This window comes from Protopterus annectens, chromosome 11.part0, assembly GCF_019279795.1.
Source record: "Protopterus annectens isolate FY-2018-M chromosome 11.part0, PAN1.0, whole genome shotgun sequence".
NCBI classification, from domain to species: Eukaryota; Metazoa; Chordata; order Ceratodontiformes; family Protopteridae; genus Protopterus; species Protopterus annectens.
Window position 1 is genome coordinate 1,215,341,168 of NC_056745.1, and position 17,456 is coordinate 1,215,358,623.

Here is a 17,456-nt window from a genome sequence, read left to right on the forward strand (position 1 = left end):
TCCCATCCAGCTGTCCAAGTTGCACTTGAATTGGGTTAGACAGGAACTCTGCTTCACATGGATGGGGAGCCTGTTTCAGAGATAGGGTAGTCTCTGGGATACCTACCTTCTCTCCAGCAGGTCTTATTTATATAACAGACAAAGTTTAAGTATTTTGAATGGTTAATTCTGGTGCTGTTTGTTTTGCGGATATGCAGGAGGTCCTCCAAGGTCGAGTCTGACAGTGCCTTGCATAGATCTCCCCTTAACAGCCTTTAAGAGACAGAATACAGGGATAGGGCTTTGAGGCTGTCTGCAAAAAAACATGTTATTTATGCCCTGTATTCATTTAGTAAGGAACCTCTGTGGACATTCTAATTGTTGGAAGTACCTGGTTATGTACATAGCAAAGGGGGCATTGTACCCAATGATAGGTCTGATGAATGCTGAATACAATGTAACAATGACGCCCTTGGATGTAGATGCCATACCTTTGTTTATAAGCTATCCCTAGGGCTCTTCCATTCATCTCATAGCTGATTACACAGCTATCTCACCAACAGACTCCAAGCTGTAAAACATAAATGAGATCTCTCCCCCTTTCCATCTGTCTGTGTTGGTGTATGTCAGGGATCTATTCTAGGTAATTTACTATTCAACATATTCACTAATAATCTTCACAAAGCTACCAAAAAAGCCTTCGTAGTACCATACGCAGGAGATGCCATGCTCATATGTTCTGCACCAAGTCTAGTGCTACTCCACAAGAGATTTTGGCCTTTAGCCTGGTTCCAGGCGCAAAATCTTTTCCATTTGTCTGAATAGGTTTTTCTGGTGCTGGGCCTCCTGGCCTCCAGAATGACATCCATAACAGCTTTGGATAGAGGTGTTGGCTGGTTGTTTAGGTAATTTGCCATGCAGCCAGGTTTAAAGTCTTGAGCTGGCTGTGTAGAATCTGATTGTCTCGCTGGGTGAGCAGGTGAGGAATTTGTGGTAAAGTCCATGGTGGGCCGTGGGCCATGTTCCTTAGAATTGGATACCAATGCTGGCGTGGCCAGTCTGGTGCAATGAGTATCATTTGTGGCCTCTCTAATCTGACTTTCAGCAGTACCTTTGCTAGAAGAGGCAGTGGAGGAAAGGCATACACTGTTAATGTTTTCCAACTGAATGAGAGGGCGTCCACTTTCCAAGCTTGTGGATGGAATGTCCTTGTGCAAAATTTTTGAAGTTGGTAGTTTTGGGGGCTTGCAAATAGATCTATGTCTGGGCGTCCCCATTTTTGAGCTATCATTGCAAATACTTGTGGATCTAGTTTCCACTCATGTGGATCCATGATGTTTCTGCTTAGATCGTCTACCAATGTGTTTTTCTTTCCTGGCAGGAATTGTGCTTGTAATCGAACCTGGTAAGACAGTGCAGTGTTCCACAATGTCATTTCTTGCCTGCATAGAGGGTAGGAATGTGTGCCCCCTTGCTTGTTTATGTACCACATTACTGTGGTATTGTACATCTTTATTATTAGTTGTCCTGAGTGTAAGAAATCATTGAAAGCTGTTAGGGCATTCTGTACATTTTTGATTGATATGCAGATGCCTCTGATCTGTAGTCCATTTGCCCTGAATGCACTGTCCTGCCATGTGTGCTCCCCAGGCATAGTCCGATGCATCTGTTGTCATAGTTTGCCTGGCTGTGGGTAAGGTGAAAGGCTGACCCTTGTTGAGGTGACATGCCTGTGCCCACCATAGAAACTCCTGTTGAAGGCAGGGAATGAGTGGTATCATTGTTTCCAAGCTGTGGCTGTGCTGAGTCCATACGCTTTTCAGGTACCATTGTAATTTCCTCATATGCAGTTTTGCAAATGGTATTAGTAGTATAGTAGTATGCAAGATGCCATGAATCCCAAGGCCTGCAGAATTTTTCTTGCAGGGAGTTGGGTCTTTGTTGCCATTATTTTGAAATATTGAGTCAGCTGTTGTTGCTTGTCTGGCGTGAGATAAGCCATCTGGGCCATTGCACTCAAGCTGGCACCCAGGAATATTATGTTTTGTGAGGGCACTAGTTTTGATTTCTTTTCATTTACTGTGTACCCTAGGCAACTTAGAAGGTGTTTGACAAATGCCAGATGCTTTAAAAGAATGTCCTTGCTTTCTGCTTGAACAAGGCAGTCATCCAGGTATGGGTATATTTGAATTCCTCTTTGTCTGCAGTATGCAATTACTGGTGCCAGGCATTTTGTGAAGACCCTGGGTGCAGTAGATAAGCCAAAGGGCAGTGCAGAGAATTGATAATGCATTGAACCTGCAATGAAGCGGAGGCATCTTCTGCAATTTTGTCTGATAGGGACATGCAGGTATGCCTCCTTGAGGTCCAACGTTACTAGCCAAGCATTCTTGCCCAGCATGGGAAGAAGCTGCTGTAGTGTTAGCATCTTGAATTTTGGTACTTGCAGATAGGTGTTCAGAATTGAAAGATCCAGAATGGGTCTCCATGCTTTGTGCTTTCTTGGGACTAGAAAGAGTCTTAAGTAAAATCCTTGTCCTTGCTCCTGTGTAGGTACCTGTTGAATGGCTCTCATGTCCATGAGAGCTGTAATTTGTTTTTGTGCCTCTGCCCATTGATTTGGTGGCAGGTTTGGCATTCCTTTTATCCTTGGTAAGGTATGAAAGTGGAATCTGTATCCTTGAGAGACAATGTTTAGGACCCATTTGTCTTTTGTGATGATGTGCCAGTTGTCTTCAAAAAATGCTAATTTTCCTCCCAAGGGAGCTGCCAGGAGAGATTTGCTTGGTAGTTTGAGGATTGAGTCATTGTGTTTGTCTTCTGCTAGCTTGGGGCCTGTCTTCTCCTCCTTTCTGGGTAGCAGTACCCCATTGGCGAGGTTTGTAAGGGCCTTGTGACTGACCTCTGCCCCTTGGGCGTCTGTATTTGCCCCTCTGTGATCTGTCAGAAGCTGGAAAGGACCAGTTTTTCGTTGGCCAATTTCTGCTGAAACGAGGGGGGGTGTACCTGTAAAAAATCTTTGACCGTCTGCATAGACTTTGCCTTATCCTTCATTTTCTTTAAAACCTCTTCTGCTTTGACACCAAATAATACATCCTGCTGTAAAGGTGCATTCAATAATTTTGCTTTAACATGATCAGGAAGGGTTTGTTCTTTTAACCAAGCATGTCTACGTATGACAGAGCCAGTAACAGCTGCTCTACAGGAAGCTTCCAATGAATCAAATCCACATTGTAAAGTATGTTTGCCCACCTGTTCAGCTGCATGCAACAGATCCTGCATTTCCTTGAATTCAGACTGTTCAGTATGTGTGCTCATTTTTTGTTTTAATTGAGACATTAGGAATTGCTGATATTTCAGCATGTGAAACTGACAATTTAATGCTCTCATAGCCAGAGTTGCTGAGGTGTATATTTTCTTTCCCCATCTATCTAGGGCTCTGGAATCCCTTTCAGAGGTCACAGGAGTTTTAGCCATAGAAGCTTTAGCTCCCTTAGGACCCTGGGAAATTGCTTCTGGGTCAGCCACAGGGCTTTTATAAAGGAATTTGTGTGAGTCAGGTACTCTGTAGTATCTGTCTGGTTTGGCTGGAGCAGGAGGTAGAGAGTCTGGATTTAGACTAGACTCCAAGTAAACATCATCCACAATATCTAAAACTGGAGGGATAGCAAGAAGTCTGTGCTGGGGTAGTAAAAGGAACTCTCTGAGCCTTTTCTTAGAATCAGAGTAGTCCTGGCCTTCCCAGTGGAAATGTTCCCTCATGGTATGTAAAGTTTCCCCAAAGGACTACTCTTCAGGGGGAGATGCTGAGGGAATAGAGTCTTCAAAATCAGAGTCTTCATAAGGTGGAAAAGTGTAATCCTGTTCCTCAGAAGAATCTGAGGAAATTGAAACCTGGTCAGAGGAAGCGTAATCCTCCTCTTGTCTTGGTCTTTTATCAGGAGGGGGATGGGAACCCCTGATTAGAGTAATCAAATCTTCAGCCATCTTAAGCATCTGTTTCTTAGGCATGGAGCCTTGAACTGTAGACTGATGTACAGTTTTCTTTGGTTTTAAAGGAGTTTTAAGTTTAGCATAAGATTTAATGGTGAGTGTAGTCGGTCTGAAGACACCTTCTGCAACCGAAGGTGTTTCCACTGCACCGGGATCTACTTCTGCTCCGGTGTCAGAAGGGCCTAATGAAGATGGCTGCGTCGGCCTAGTAGACTCCGCTTGAGGATCCGCAGCTGTCTGGGGTTCCAGTTCTGCGGTCGTCAGGGGCTGCGTAGGCACCTCACGGAGAACTGGCGACAGGCCCAGCAGAGGCCTTGGAGTCTGGCTAGTTCCTAGGCTGCCTGTCCTTATCCTTACGTTTTTTATGCATGCCGGTCGTCGGCTGCTCTGACAGCATGATATAATTAAATTTCCTACCAAAGTAATGTTGTGCGAAGTCAAAACAGCATTTGATAGTTCGTTTATTAAACCTAGCACAAAACCGACAACCTGTGACGTCGTGGTCTGGGCCTAGGCAAGGAATACAATAGGAATGGAAGTCCTTATGAGGTATTTGCTTCCCACAAGAAATGCAATTGTTAACTTTTTCTGACATCGGACTGAGGCAAGAAAAGGTTCCTCAATGGGGTACTTAGCTTTATTGAAGACTTCGGACTGAAATTCGAATCGAAAATCTCAGGTGTCGGCCGACCGGCACTTGCGAACTGCTTCTGCTTCGGGCACTGCGCGGCAAGAAAGACTGAAGAAAATGGCGTCAGATGCCTCTTATATACCCCTGGCGCGCTGACATCAGGAAAGAAGCGACAGCAACCGACGCCGGACCAAGACTTTGGAACTCGGGCCGACTGCGGGACCACCTGACAGCAGGATAACCCAAGTGTGATGACTGCAGCAGGGTAACACAATGAACATCATGCACACATGTACTATCCAAGGTTACCTGGTTGCTATGGCACACAACCAGTTCTGCAGTGCAGCCTGCATACATGTCTATCTGTATGTTTTGAGGTAAATTAATTCTTTACCCTTGTGGTAGTCTATTACCAGCTCTTATGTTGTGCATTTCCATGTCAATGGTGGCCATGCCTCTTTCTGTGCCAGCTCATATGGAGCTTTTTGTGCTAATTTGCTACCTTTGTTGTGGTACTATGATGCCATTTGACTCGATGATGGCACTTCTCATCTATATCCTGTTTACCCTATCATAGACAACAACATTGGCTGTCCCTAAATCGTACCATGTGGCCTAACAGTTCTCTTCCATTAGCTCTTTGGCACAGAGGGATACACCACTGACTATGCCCCAATCAATCTGGGATCAATAATCATCCTTGTGCTTGAGGAGTTGACAGATGTAGGTGGAGAATGTGTGGTTGAGCCTGCTCACTTATCTTAAGATAGGATTGGAACAGCACATGCCAAGGAACATACTACATTCAGATCCTTGCTGGAGAATGCAGATTCAAAGAAGACATTTGTTTCAAGGAAGGTGAGGCATCTGTGGGGTTTATGCTACTCGCAGACAGCATTGGTTTCCCTGGGCATGTACCAAAACAACGATAAGTTATAAGCAGAAACTTCAATCCTCTCACATGTAATGATGTCACTGCAACTTGACACTCTGGAACCTCATCCTTTAAGGAACTAATGGATCGGAGGACTATTGATCATGGGGGAGCAGCTGTCTCAGTAGAGCTTAGAAAGAACGCTTTATGGTTGGGGGGAATCTAAAGTTTAAAAAAAACATGCCCCTGCCCAGTCATTGAGTTACTGTTGCCTATCTGTCTCACTTTTGTGTGCCTGTAACAGCTACAAGGTAGGGTGATTACAGATACGTCTGTTGTTGTCAGTAGTGCTTTGCAATTGATCATGTATTGTTCAGTAGCAGTGATGCTATTACATGCATGCACGTAATCTCATGCACACACGGGAATTCGTTCTTTTTCTTCTACATGAGAATTTCATTTACATGGCAGTTCACTGATCTGTACACTCTCCTCATATTTACTCACTATGTTGCCTGTAGGCATAGGGGCTTTTAGAAGATAGGTTATTGAGGATGTGGTAATCAATGAAGTAGTATTCATTACATTGGTATGCTCCTGCTTAGTGCTGTATATACACAACACAGGCAGTTACAAACCTGAAAACTGACTAGTCATATTCAGAATCACACTAACAAGTTTTCAAGCCTATCAGCATTAATATAGGGATGCTAGTCATTAGGGGCTGTTATAATTTTATATTAAGGAATGTCTTCTGGCTGTCCTTCAGAAATAAAATAATTTAATTAAAATGTTATAACAAACATGCTAGTACAGCCTAGGCTCAGAAAGAAAGTCAGCAGCTTCAGTGGTCTGCTTATAATGTTCAGCCATCCATCCAGTCATCTGTTTATTTTCTAAACTACTTGCCCTTTAGATGGCTATGGTGCGGTATCAAGCCGATCGGGGAATACCGGACTTCTGTATTCTAGCTCATGTTGTAGTATCCTAGCTCATATTCTGGGGACCGCTGGAATTCTCTGGAAAACTGACAAGTATCTTCCCTTGGTTCATCCTGGATCTGCCTTTGTGCATCGTTCTACTGGTTCAGGAGTTCCTTGAGTTGTACCTTCATCCTACCTACTATGTCCACAGCTAAGATCAATGTTTCTGCACACTTGCTGGCAATGTTTTTGACCAACTCTACCCTGAAATCACTGACTTATTTTGCCAGACGCCCTTTGTGGTTACATAAAGAATAATTCTTCTTGGGCTCTGGTCTTTGTTTCAGAAACTGATACTGTTGCTTTTTGATGAGATTATAGCTGGGTATTACAAATGTAACATGGAAACTACTGGTGACTACTTTTGCACGGGCATATGGAATCTACTATAAGGCTTTGGTGCAAGTTCTTATTAACTATAGACACTTATTTTCCATTTTTTCAAGGACAAATACCAGTAAATCACAAATTTGTCAGGAATGGGAAAAAATCGATTTTCATTGACTTTTCCATTTTAAGCCAGGAAATGAATTGACCGGAAGATGTATTTCTGCTCATGTTTATTTATTATATTGTCAGCTTGCATTATTGAATGTTCTGTGGCAAGAATTTGTTTTAATTTTCAGTATATATTGAAGCAGAAGACGATTGTAAAGATATCAGTTTAATGACTGGAAATTACATTTAAAAGTCAAGGGTATAATTCCTGGATTGTATCTCATGAAATTGAATCAGTGTCCTTAAAGCTCATAAAGCAGACTTTAAATATTGTACTTTAAGCCATACACTTTTCTTGCTTGATTCTGTGATACTGAGTCACTGGAAGCGTGTGATCTTTCATTTACTATTAGAACACTGCAGCATGAAACTGAATACTGATTACCTGGGTATCACCAAAGATATGATTTTTATAACTTTTTTCAGATTCACCAGCACTGTACACTTTTAGAAATAAGCAATAGGTATTCATACTTCTTTTTCAGTCCCCACTTTATTCACCTCAGGGTCATAAGTAGCTGGAGCAAATCTAGCCCATTGCAGGACACATGAACATAAATTAACCACACTTAAACACCTCCACCCCACAGAAACACACATCACCACCTACAGATGATTTAGTGCATCACCGATTCACTTACCCACATGTCATTTCGACGTGGGTGGAATAAAAGATCTTGGCAAAACCCCATGAGGACACATGAAGAAACTGAATTCCACAAATAATGCATCTCATGCAGGAACCGTATCAGAGAACAGGAATGTGTATGGGTGCAATGTTTGTTACAACAAGAGTCAATGTGTGTTATCTGAATAATTTTGTCATCTTTATTAATACATCCATTTACAAAAAAAAAAAATCTCTTTAAAATGGGTAACTGGATTTTTGTGTGGGCTGTGAGGTGTGACAAAGCATATAAATGTTCTATATGTTATAAAGGTATCTCCTTCCCATCTATAAAATCATTGCCAGTATAAACCAGCAGTACTTTAAATCAATCAATCCTGTTAAACTTTGAACCACTACAGCTTTGAAGGTCCACTACACAACTGAGAAAATGGAGACAGAAGGATATTTTTCATGATCCAGCTGAGAAAATATCTCCAGTAAATAATCCTGGGTTTTGATGGTTCTTATCACTGGTGCTAATATTGTTGCAAAATGAATAAATAAAGTCTTGAAAAAGTGGTCCTCCGACAGCTACAGTTAGACCATGACATTTGCAGCCAGAAATCTATATGTGCACAGTAATTTTTGTAATGCTTGTACAGCAAAAACAGTATGAGTTGTAATGTGCCTTACCTGTTTTTCAGTGCAATGTAGATCCTTCCAATAAGAAAAATGTGTTGCATTCAATCACTTGTTCTTACGATTTGTTTGGTGAATAATGGCTACATAAGGTCCAGCATCATTGGATTCTTCATAAATTGTTGTCACTAAAAAGGTGTATAGAATATGAAATATGTTAGGTGAAAATATAGAAAAACTTAAAAAAATTTTAATGCATGCAGACATCATCTTATACTATAGGTCAGACCCCATCCATATGAGTTGCTAAAAATAAGTAATATTGAACATAAAGATGTATATGCTGGAAAATCTACTTTCTACTGTAACATAAAGCTGGAACCAAAATGCAGGATTATATACTCACAGGAAATGCAGTGACCTGCAATATTGTTTGATTTAATGGAATTAAAATGTCATGTATGAAAACAATGTGCATCAGAATATTATTTAATACCATAGGTTCCCTCCTATTTTGGAAATGAACAAATTTGTTTTATTTCAGGAGTTAGCGATCTGAAAGTGCCCTAGGGTTCTGCGATTATTTTTATATGTTTTTGCTAGCACATCCTGCTTGAATTACTTTATAGCAGTTTTTCTCCTTTATTTGGTTGAGTAGCAGTGGCACTGCGTCTGCACATGTGGTATCTGGTAAGCTCTGTCAAGATCATAGGTGTTTACTAGGCTAACAACTACCAGGACATTTTTAACCCTACCCATGTATCTTAAATCACTGACAGGTTCTGGTACCCTTTATACGTAAATGGGAGATGAACCATTTACAGTTTGCCAGTGTGGAGATGAACCATTTACAGGCTGCCAGTGTCCTTTAGAGACATAGGTGCCAAACCAGAGATGAATTTCTTGTTTCCCATCCAGCTGTCCAAGTTGCACTTGAATTGGGTTAGACAGGAACTCTGCTTCACATGGATGGGGAGCCTGTTTCAGAGATGGGGTAGTCTCTGGGATACCTACCTTCTCTCCAGCAGGTCTTATTTATATGACAGACAAAGTTTAAGTATTTTGAATGGTTAATTCTGGTGCTGTTTGTTTTGCGGATATGCAGGAGGTCCTCCAAGGTGGAGTCTGACAATGCCTTGCATAGATCTCCCCTTAACAGACTTTAAGAGACAGAATACAGGGATAGGGCTTTGAGGTTGTCTGCAAAAAACATGTTATTTATGCCCTGTATTCATTTAGTAAGAAACCTCTGTGGACATTCTAATTGTTGGAAGTACCTGGTTATGTACATAGCAAAGGGAGCATTGTAACCAAAGATAGGTCTGATGAATGCTGAATACAATGTAATAATGACGTCCTTGGATATAGATGCCATAGCTTTGTTTATAAGCTATCCCTAGGGCTCTTCCATTAATCTCATAGCTGATTACACGGCTATCTCACCAACAGACTCCAAGCTGTAAAACATAAATGAGATCTCTCCCCCTTTCCATCTGTCTGTGTTGGTATATGTCAAGGATCTATTCTAGGTCATTTACTATTCAACATATTCACTAATAATCTTCACAAAGCTACCAAAAAAGCCTTAGTAGTACCATATGCAGGAGATGCCATGCTCATATGCTCTGCACCAAGTCTACTGCTACTCCACAAGATGACTCAGGACTCCTTTTCCTCAGTTGAAGCCTGACTAGATGACTACGCAGTACTTTTAAATGCTGAAAAAAAACATATTAATGCCCTTTTTATCCAAATCTCTGTCAGCACAGAAACAATCCTTCAACATCACTTCAGCAAATAATATCTCAGTTGAAAGAGTTTCCAACACAAAGCTTCTTGAGGTCTTAACTGATGATAACTTAAAATGTAATCGACACATCACTCAAGCCATCAAGAAAACTTGCTAAAAGTTTGACTTCCTCTACAGAAACAACCCCCTTCCCACTGACTACTGTAGGAAATCTTTATCAATGTCTTATCTTCTCCCTTTTCTTCTCTATGCAGCACCCATCCTTACTACCGTTTACTCCACCTTAAAAAATAAACTTGAGGTTTAATGCAGTAAAATAACTAAGTTTGCATCCAACTTACCAAACCTTTTACACCACTACCTAGCACTGAATCACCTACACCAGCTCATATGACCTAATTACTTTATTTTCCCCTAACTGTTTAGCATCCACAAAATAATACACAAACTCAACACCTTCACATCACTACAAAACATCCTCAAACACTACTTCCTTCCTAGGAATCTTCACTTACAGAACAAATACCTACTGACCAGGACCAAGTCTCATAACAGTACATCCGACTCATTTTACTCAAGTTATATTGCTAACCACTGGAACTCCATACCATCCATCTAAAACAAGAAAACATTAGCACACATTTTAAACACAACCTACAACATTTAACTTCCTCATCAATATGTTTATACTTCCACCCAGACTAAATCAATCTTTCTTTCTCTTTCTCTTCCATTGCCAATCTCTATCAATCACGGTGACTCTTTCACCTTTCTTTCTCTTTCATCCCCACTACTTGCCCTCCAACTAACCTATATCCTTAATCCTTTCCTACTAATACCCTCTCCCTACCCTTCTCATCATCTTAACTATCTACTGTTATCTCACCCGCTCCACTCTCAGAACGTTTTCTACTTGTTTTTCTTGATTATTTATACTTATACCCTTCCTCTTCCTCTATTTTGTGTTTCAGCTGTAGTGATATCTTACCTCATTAATGTCAATATACTTACAGTTAATCTACGTACATTATCATCGCTGTTGTATTTTCAGCTGTAACATGTTAACATGCTTTTCACTTATATAAAATAATATTCCTTCGAAAGTATATGATAAATGTCTTTACTATTTCTCTCAATATTACCTGAAAAGTAATGCTTAAAGTGTTTATTTTATTCTTGTTCATTGTAAATATATATTTTATGTAGAACTTTTCTCCCTTGTCCTCTGCAGAAAATAGAACTTATGCCCAGTCGGAATTTTCCGGTAAACAAAAGACAATAAATAAATAAAAACCTGGCTTGGCTTTTGTGGATTTTATTAAGGTCCTGGGTTGCTGGTTTATTTCAGTGACAAGAATTCTATCGTTCTGGGAATTATTATTCCTACTTTTGGTCAAAATGCTGTTTCTTTTATTGTAAAGATTGTTGATATTATGGTTCTGTCATGGGGGTTTGCTTTTGGGGTTTACCCTGTTCTTGTTTATACAGGGTACAGCTACACCTCTGCAGCAGTTTACATGCTGGTATAGTGTGATGGTTTATGTTTCCATGTATTCAGTGGCGTTAACTGGGTTTGGTGGGGATTTGAAGCTTGCCAATGTATCACCTAGTATTAGGTAGTTTGTGTTGGGAAAATTTCTAAAGGTACCTTGGGTGGAAGGGGAATTTAGTTTCAGGTTTATTTTGAAGGAGATGGCTTTATGGTCAGACCTAACAAGTGACAACGATACACAAGGGATAGTGCCAGATACCCCCCATGCTATTAAGGGTAAGATCCAAAATGTTATTCCCTTTAGTGAGTACTCTAATTATTCCAGGGCATTTGTTTTACAAAGCCTAGGAATCTCTGTGCTTGTGCACAAGTGGTGGTGTAGGTTTCCCAGTTTATCACTGGATAATTATGATCAATTTAGGAAATGGTATTGGGCTTAATACTGACTGCTTTGAATTCCTGTAGATGGAGGTTGCGGTTTTCTTTTGTCATAAAGGGAGTTCTGTAGCTAGCTAATATACAGTATGTTATAGGACCTTTCTGATGGGTATTTGGACATGAAGAACATCTAGTGCATCATGTTATCAACCTTGATGTGAGTCTGTTCTGGATAAAGATTGGGACACTTCCAGTTTTTTTTCTGTCCTGCACAGTAGCTGGTTTAAATGTGTGGAAGGCATTATATCCCTGCACAACAGGAGTGCTCTTTGCTGTTTTAAACCATTTCTCAGTCACTACACAGATGTCTACATCCTTCAGGGTGAGAAGGGATTATAAGGAGTGGAGTTTCTTGTTTAGGCGCCTAGCACTGATCAGTAACATCTTCATATTTTCCTTTGTTTACTTCATTATGTTGGTAGGTTTATCAGGTTGGCATTGCCTATCAACGTGCTATGGGGGAGGACAGTGTTTTGACAATAATTGAAACCACAAACGGGACAGATACAAACCATCTCTGGTGAAGCAGCTTGGTCTATCAATCATATCCTGCCAGGCTGACAGTTATTGAATCTCCTTCACACCAAAAACTAAGCCAATTACTGAAGTCAAGTATTATTTTGCTTACGTTGTGGCATCACGCTTGGATGAGGTAGAATGCTGCTCAGTGTTAAGATCATACCTGCATGGAACCCATAGTCTGCGGGCCCCACCATGTCTGTCTTTATATAGTACAACGAGGTACATCTCAAGTTGTTGACACCCACATGTACTATGACAGAGTCATACTGAAACTTGTTCAAGGGAGTACTTGTATGATCTGACAGTTACTGACACCAGACAAACAACTAACCATCACTCTTTCTTTGCTCAGCCTGGCAAGGCATACAGCTGTATGTCATTCAATGGAATCACTAATAACAAGAATGTGTGGTTGGATTGAAGCCTGCCTTATGGTATCAGCATATGTGACTTTGGGACTCTTTGTGCTATGTGAGGAGGTAAGCATAACTTGCTTTGTGTGCTTTCTGAATGTGTTACATTTTAGAGGTCTTTGAGGTTTAGGCAGGTTAACCTTTATATCCTCGGGCCTATATTAAATCAGTGAATGCTTAAAAAAGCGAACGCTGATTTATCGACCCCATGTAAGTAAAAGCTTACAATCCCGAACACTCTGAACAGTGATTTTTTTCCCAGGGAAAAAAAATCGCTGTTCCAAAAAAAAAAAACCTTTAAAACATTACATAAAGTGGGGGGCTTCACCCCCCTACTGAAATATACCAACTCCGAGATTGCACTACAGTGATGAAAACGGCAAAATAATGAAGGCGGCCAAGCGATTTCTTTCCCAGGGAAAGAATTTGCTTATATGCTGTTTCGGTATTTTGCCATTTCGTGCTTTCAAGTTCGATCAAAATGCATTCGAAAGAATGCATCTTCGATCATATAATAAGGAACCTGATCCTTAGCTTATGATGGATTCTGTATATTGTGATGCCCTCCATGAGGCATGGTGTGTAGTGTAATTCTGACAATTTTGGTGACTGAGTTTAGTGTGTGTGAGATCTTTGTCTCTAAGGACATCATATATGTATATCTCTCACACAGTGTGTTATGTTGCTTGAGTAATATATGGTCATAAGACTTCATGAAACAACATTTACACTGTTTCAATATATCCATCTCAATCAGACAGGCTACAGAAGCTGTGGGGAAGTTCTTGATAACCAGGGTGAGACCTGTTTGAGAGGGGCTGTCATTCAAGCAGTCATAAAGGTGGTTTGGGCTTTATTATTACTCCCTAATGCCTGTATGCATGCCTGTTTGTGTCCAACAAGTTTGAATTCATTGGGCCTATGTGATGCATGCCACACACCTTTGTGATGTGAGAAGTTGGCTCTCTCCCCTTGTAGACAAACAACTGCACATGATCCCTAGACTCTATCACAGATTATATGATGGATTATATGCTTATGACCATGTGACCCCCAAGAGACCTGAATAGGAGTAAGCATTTTCTTTCCTGTCTTTCTCCATGCTAGTTCCAATAGCCATCCGAGCCCAAAGTTGAACATGGAAGGGAAAATAGATTATCACATCATTTTAATTACTGGTTTTATCAGAACAGAGAATTACTACATTCTTAGTAGACTGTAGTGGTGCATTTTATTACAAAGATACTTATGTTATGAAGAGATGGTTCCAGAAATTATGCTGCTGGTTCTATCTATAAAGGTAGCCAACAATGAAGTGGTGGGGGACTTGGTGTGAAGAACGTGTTAGAAAAATGTGTTGCAAAACTTTCTAAAAGAAAAGAAATCTAAAGAGATTTTCCCTAAACCACAGGGGTTTCAACTTTGTGGAAGCTGAGCTGTGTAGCACTTAGAATAGCTATAACTATCACAGCTGATATCTCACCAGGGTACGTACAATCACAATTGTGAAAAGCAGCTACAAAACCATATTCTCCTATCTGTTAATCACATACTCACATCCCTAGACATGAAGGGAGCAATTAAGAGGAGATCAATTAGTAAATTACTGAAGAGTATCCTCAGGTACTTCAGAAATGTACAGCCCAGTCTATACAGCACCTCTGTAGCAATGATGTTGAACTGGGAGAGATTCAGAATATCCCTAGAAGGTTGGTACAAAAATACTTTATATAAAAGCAGAATATAAAGATGCCAAAAGAACCATAGACACTGGCAATGCAACCATCCTATGCAGTAGTATCATGTACTTAAAAAGACTGATGAATACATGCAGTGCACTGTATTCTGAAAATGTACTCTATTAACTCTTTGCTGTGCAACATAAACAAATACTGTCAGAATGGCAATATAAAACTGTAAAACACATTCAAGTTGTGTCTTATGTCTCCAGGATCAAGAACTAGCTGTCTTCTAACAGGAAAAAAATAAGGTTCCATAGACTCCAAGGTATGAAGGAATGAATAGTGATAATGGAGAACAGTGGACCGCGCCAGTAGTTTTTGCAAAGCTCTCAGACTGTTAAGGCAGTTGTACAACATCTAAAAGCTAATGTATATCATCTCAGCTACAGCTTTCAACTTCTTTGCTCAATAGACAGGGGCAAAGCTAAAAAAATTGGTAGAAAACCCATTGTTGTTATTCAAACCTATCACTTGACCTCATTATAAGGAATGTTCCCCATTTTGATTCTTAAAAGTCCATTTTCTTCACCCTTCCAGGTCTGAAGGGCATGTTACGCATTCAGTGTTAAGAAGTTTTCTACTTAATGTTATGTACGGTTGACAGATATGCTCAGCACTATTGAAAAGCTTTTTACTTTTATCATATTTAATGGCAGTAACACTATTAGGTCATAATGGAGAGCAATGGGCTTTGCATAACCAAGTCACTCAGTATTCTGGATTTGTATGTATATGCAATCCAATGTTCTCTATTATCACAGGATGAAGCCCTAAATCTGATCCAGATTAACCATGTTCACTTAGTGGGCCAAGTGCTGGAGGCACCAATGCATAAGTGAGGACTGATGAGCAGTGCCTACTTGTCTGTTTTGTGAAGGAGGAGGAAGGGTGTAACGTAAATTAAAGGTCATGCTGCTAAATGCTGGGAGTCTAAACATGAAACTGCACTCATTGCAAGCATTCTTAACCCTGGAGGAAACTGTCATTTGTGCAGTTACAGAAACCTGATTCAAAGCACCAGAGAGCACCCCAGACGTATCAGGTTACTCATCCTACCATTCATTCAGACCCCAAACCTGTGGGCAGCAAAACAAAAGGAGGTGGAGTTGCAATATATATAAAAGACATACATACCTCTAGGCTGATCAAACAGTATGATGCACAGGAAATACTCCAGGTGAGGTTAACAATTGACAAGACCCCTATTCAAATCATAGCTAGCTACAGGCCTCCAACTCTGATTCAAGATGCCCACTTCACCTATCTGGACCTCTTCGAATCTATCAAGAGTCAACCCTTTACCCTGATCCTGGGTGACTTTAACTATCCAACCATAGACTGGAAGAAATACTCATGCCAAAACACAAATGTCCAGAGATTCCTTGATTTTATCAATGCAAATGCCTTGGACCAGTTGGTTGACACCCCCACAAGAAGTGAAAATATCTTGGACTTGATATTAACCAACATGAGTAACTAATGCAGCATCCCTACAGTGTCATCATCTCTGGTAAGATCCGTCCACAAAGCAGTCACTTTCGACAGTCACCATCTTCTCCGACCCCCCCACCCCCAGCCCCAGCTAGGGTCAAACAAAAAACTTCTAAAAGCTGATTACAACCTCCTGAGGGAAGGTATAAACAGCTTCATAGCCCCCACACCCTCCACAAAAACTGGCACATATGTCCAAATTTATGCCAAAGTAATATGTAAGCATTTATATAGCTGCATGGAATCAGGAATAACAGACTGGATGAAATCATCCTCCTCAAGGAAGAGTAAACCTGTCTGGTAGACATCTACAATAAATAGACTGTATAATAAAAGGAAAGAATTGCTGTCCAGGACGAAGAAGGAGGAGGTGTCTAATTGGAAGCAATCTCTCCTTAGCCTGAACAAGCAAATAAGAGCACTAGTGAAATCCTCCAAAGCAAACTTTGAGTCCAAACTGGCCACATCTACTAAAGACAATCATAAGGCTTTCTTCACACATGTCCACAATCTCAAGGGAAGCACTAAGATCTGCTCAGAACTGGTGGCCAAGGACATGACATACACAAAGCCCATAGATATATCCAACCTGCTAGCAGACAGGTTCAGTGACAACTTCACTCCTCTGTTCCCCCATAAGTAAAACAGGACATCTGCAGTACCTGCCCCCCTCCCCTTATCTCTAGGGAGCAAGTCATCACTGCCCTCTCAAAGGCAAAAAATACAGCCTCCATGGGATCTGATAACATCCCAGGCTGCATCCTACATGAACTCAGGCAGCAATTTGCAGCACCATTATGCACCTTATTCAACCAAAGCCTGAGTACTGGCTTCATTCCAGCCAAGTGGAAGACAGCTACTGTAATCAGTTTGCACAAAGGTGGAGTGTCCACCAATCCAGGAAATTATAGATTCATCAGCCTAACTAGCTTGATCTGCAAGGTCATGGAGCAGATTATCATGGACCTCATAAACAATGACACTGGCAACCTCCAGACACTTGAACCCACACAGTTTGGTTTTGTCATGCCTTGGGAGGTCATGCCTGTTAAATCTGGTCAACTTCTTGGAGATAGTCAACAAGGCCATAGACGAGGGGAAGACAATGCACACTGCCTACCTTGACCTGGCCAAGGCCTTAGATACTATTCCCCACTCAGATATAACAGATAAACTCTCTCAACTAGGCATCAATCCATATGTTACCAGATGGGTAGCAAACTAGCTCACTGATAGAACCCACCTAGTCAAAATAGGGGAAGCCACCTCAAGTAGTCAACCCGTAACAAGGGGTGTATCCCAGGGATCGGTCTTGGGGCCTCTGCTGTTTGGAATATACTTCCCAGTGGTGCATGCCAAATCTAGTGGACTATGCCTGACCAAGTTTGCAGATGACTGCAA

At 40.9% G+C, this 17,456-nt stretch overlaps 1 protein-coding gene across 5 annotated transcripts in view; it reads right to left on the reverse strand.

The window, feature by feature from the left end:
* LOC122815795 (myelin-oligodendrocyte glycoprotein-like) overlaps positions 1–17,456 on the reverse strand; it is a 402,462-nt gene that overhangs the window by 215,099 nt on the left and 169,907 nt on the right. For all 5 annotated transcript variants that reach the window (XM_044088581.1, XM_044088583.1, XM_044088580.1 and 2 more), the window contains one exon: positions 8,262–8,395. The gene's annotated coding sequence lies outside the window, so the exon portion shown is untranslated. The remainder of the gene's footprint in view (positions 1–8,261; positions 8,396–17,456) is intronic.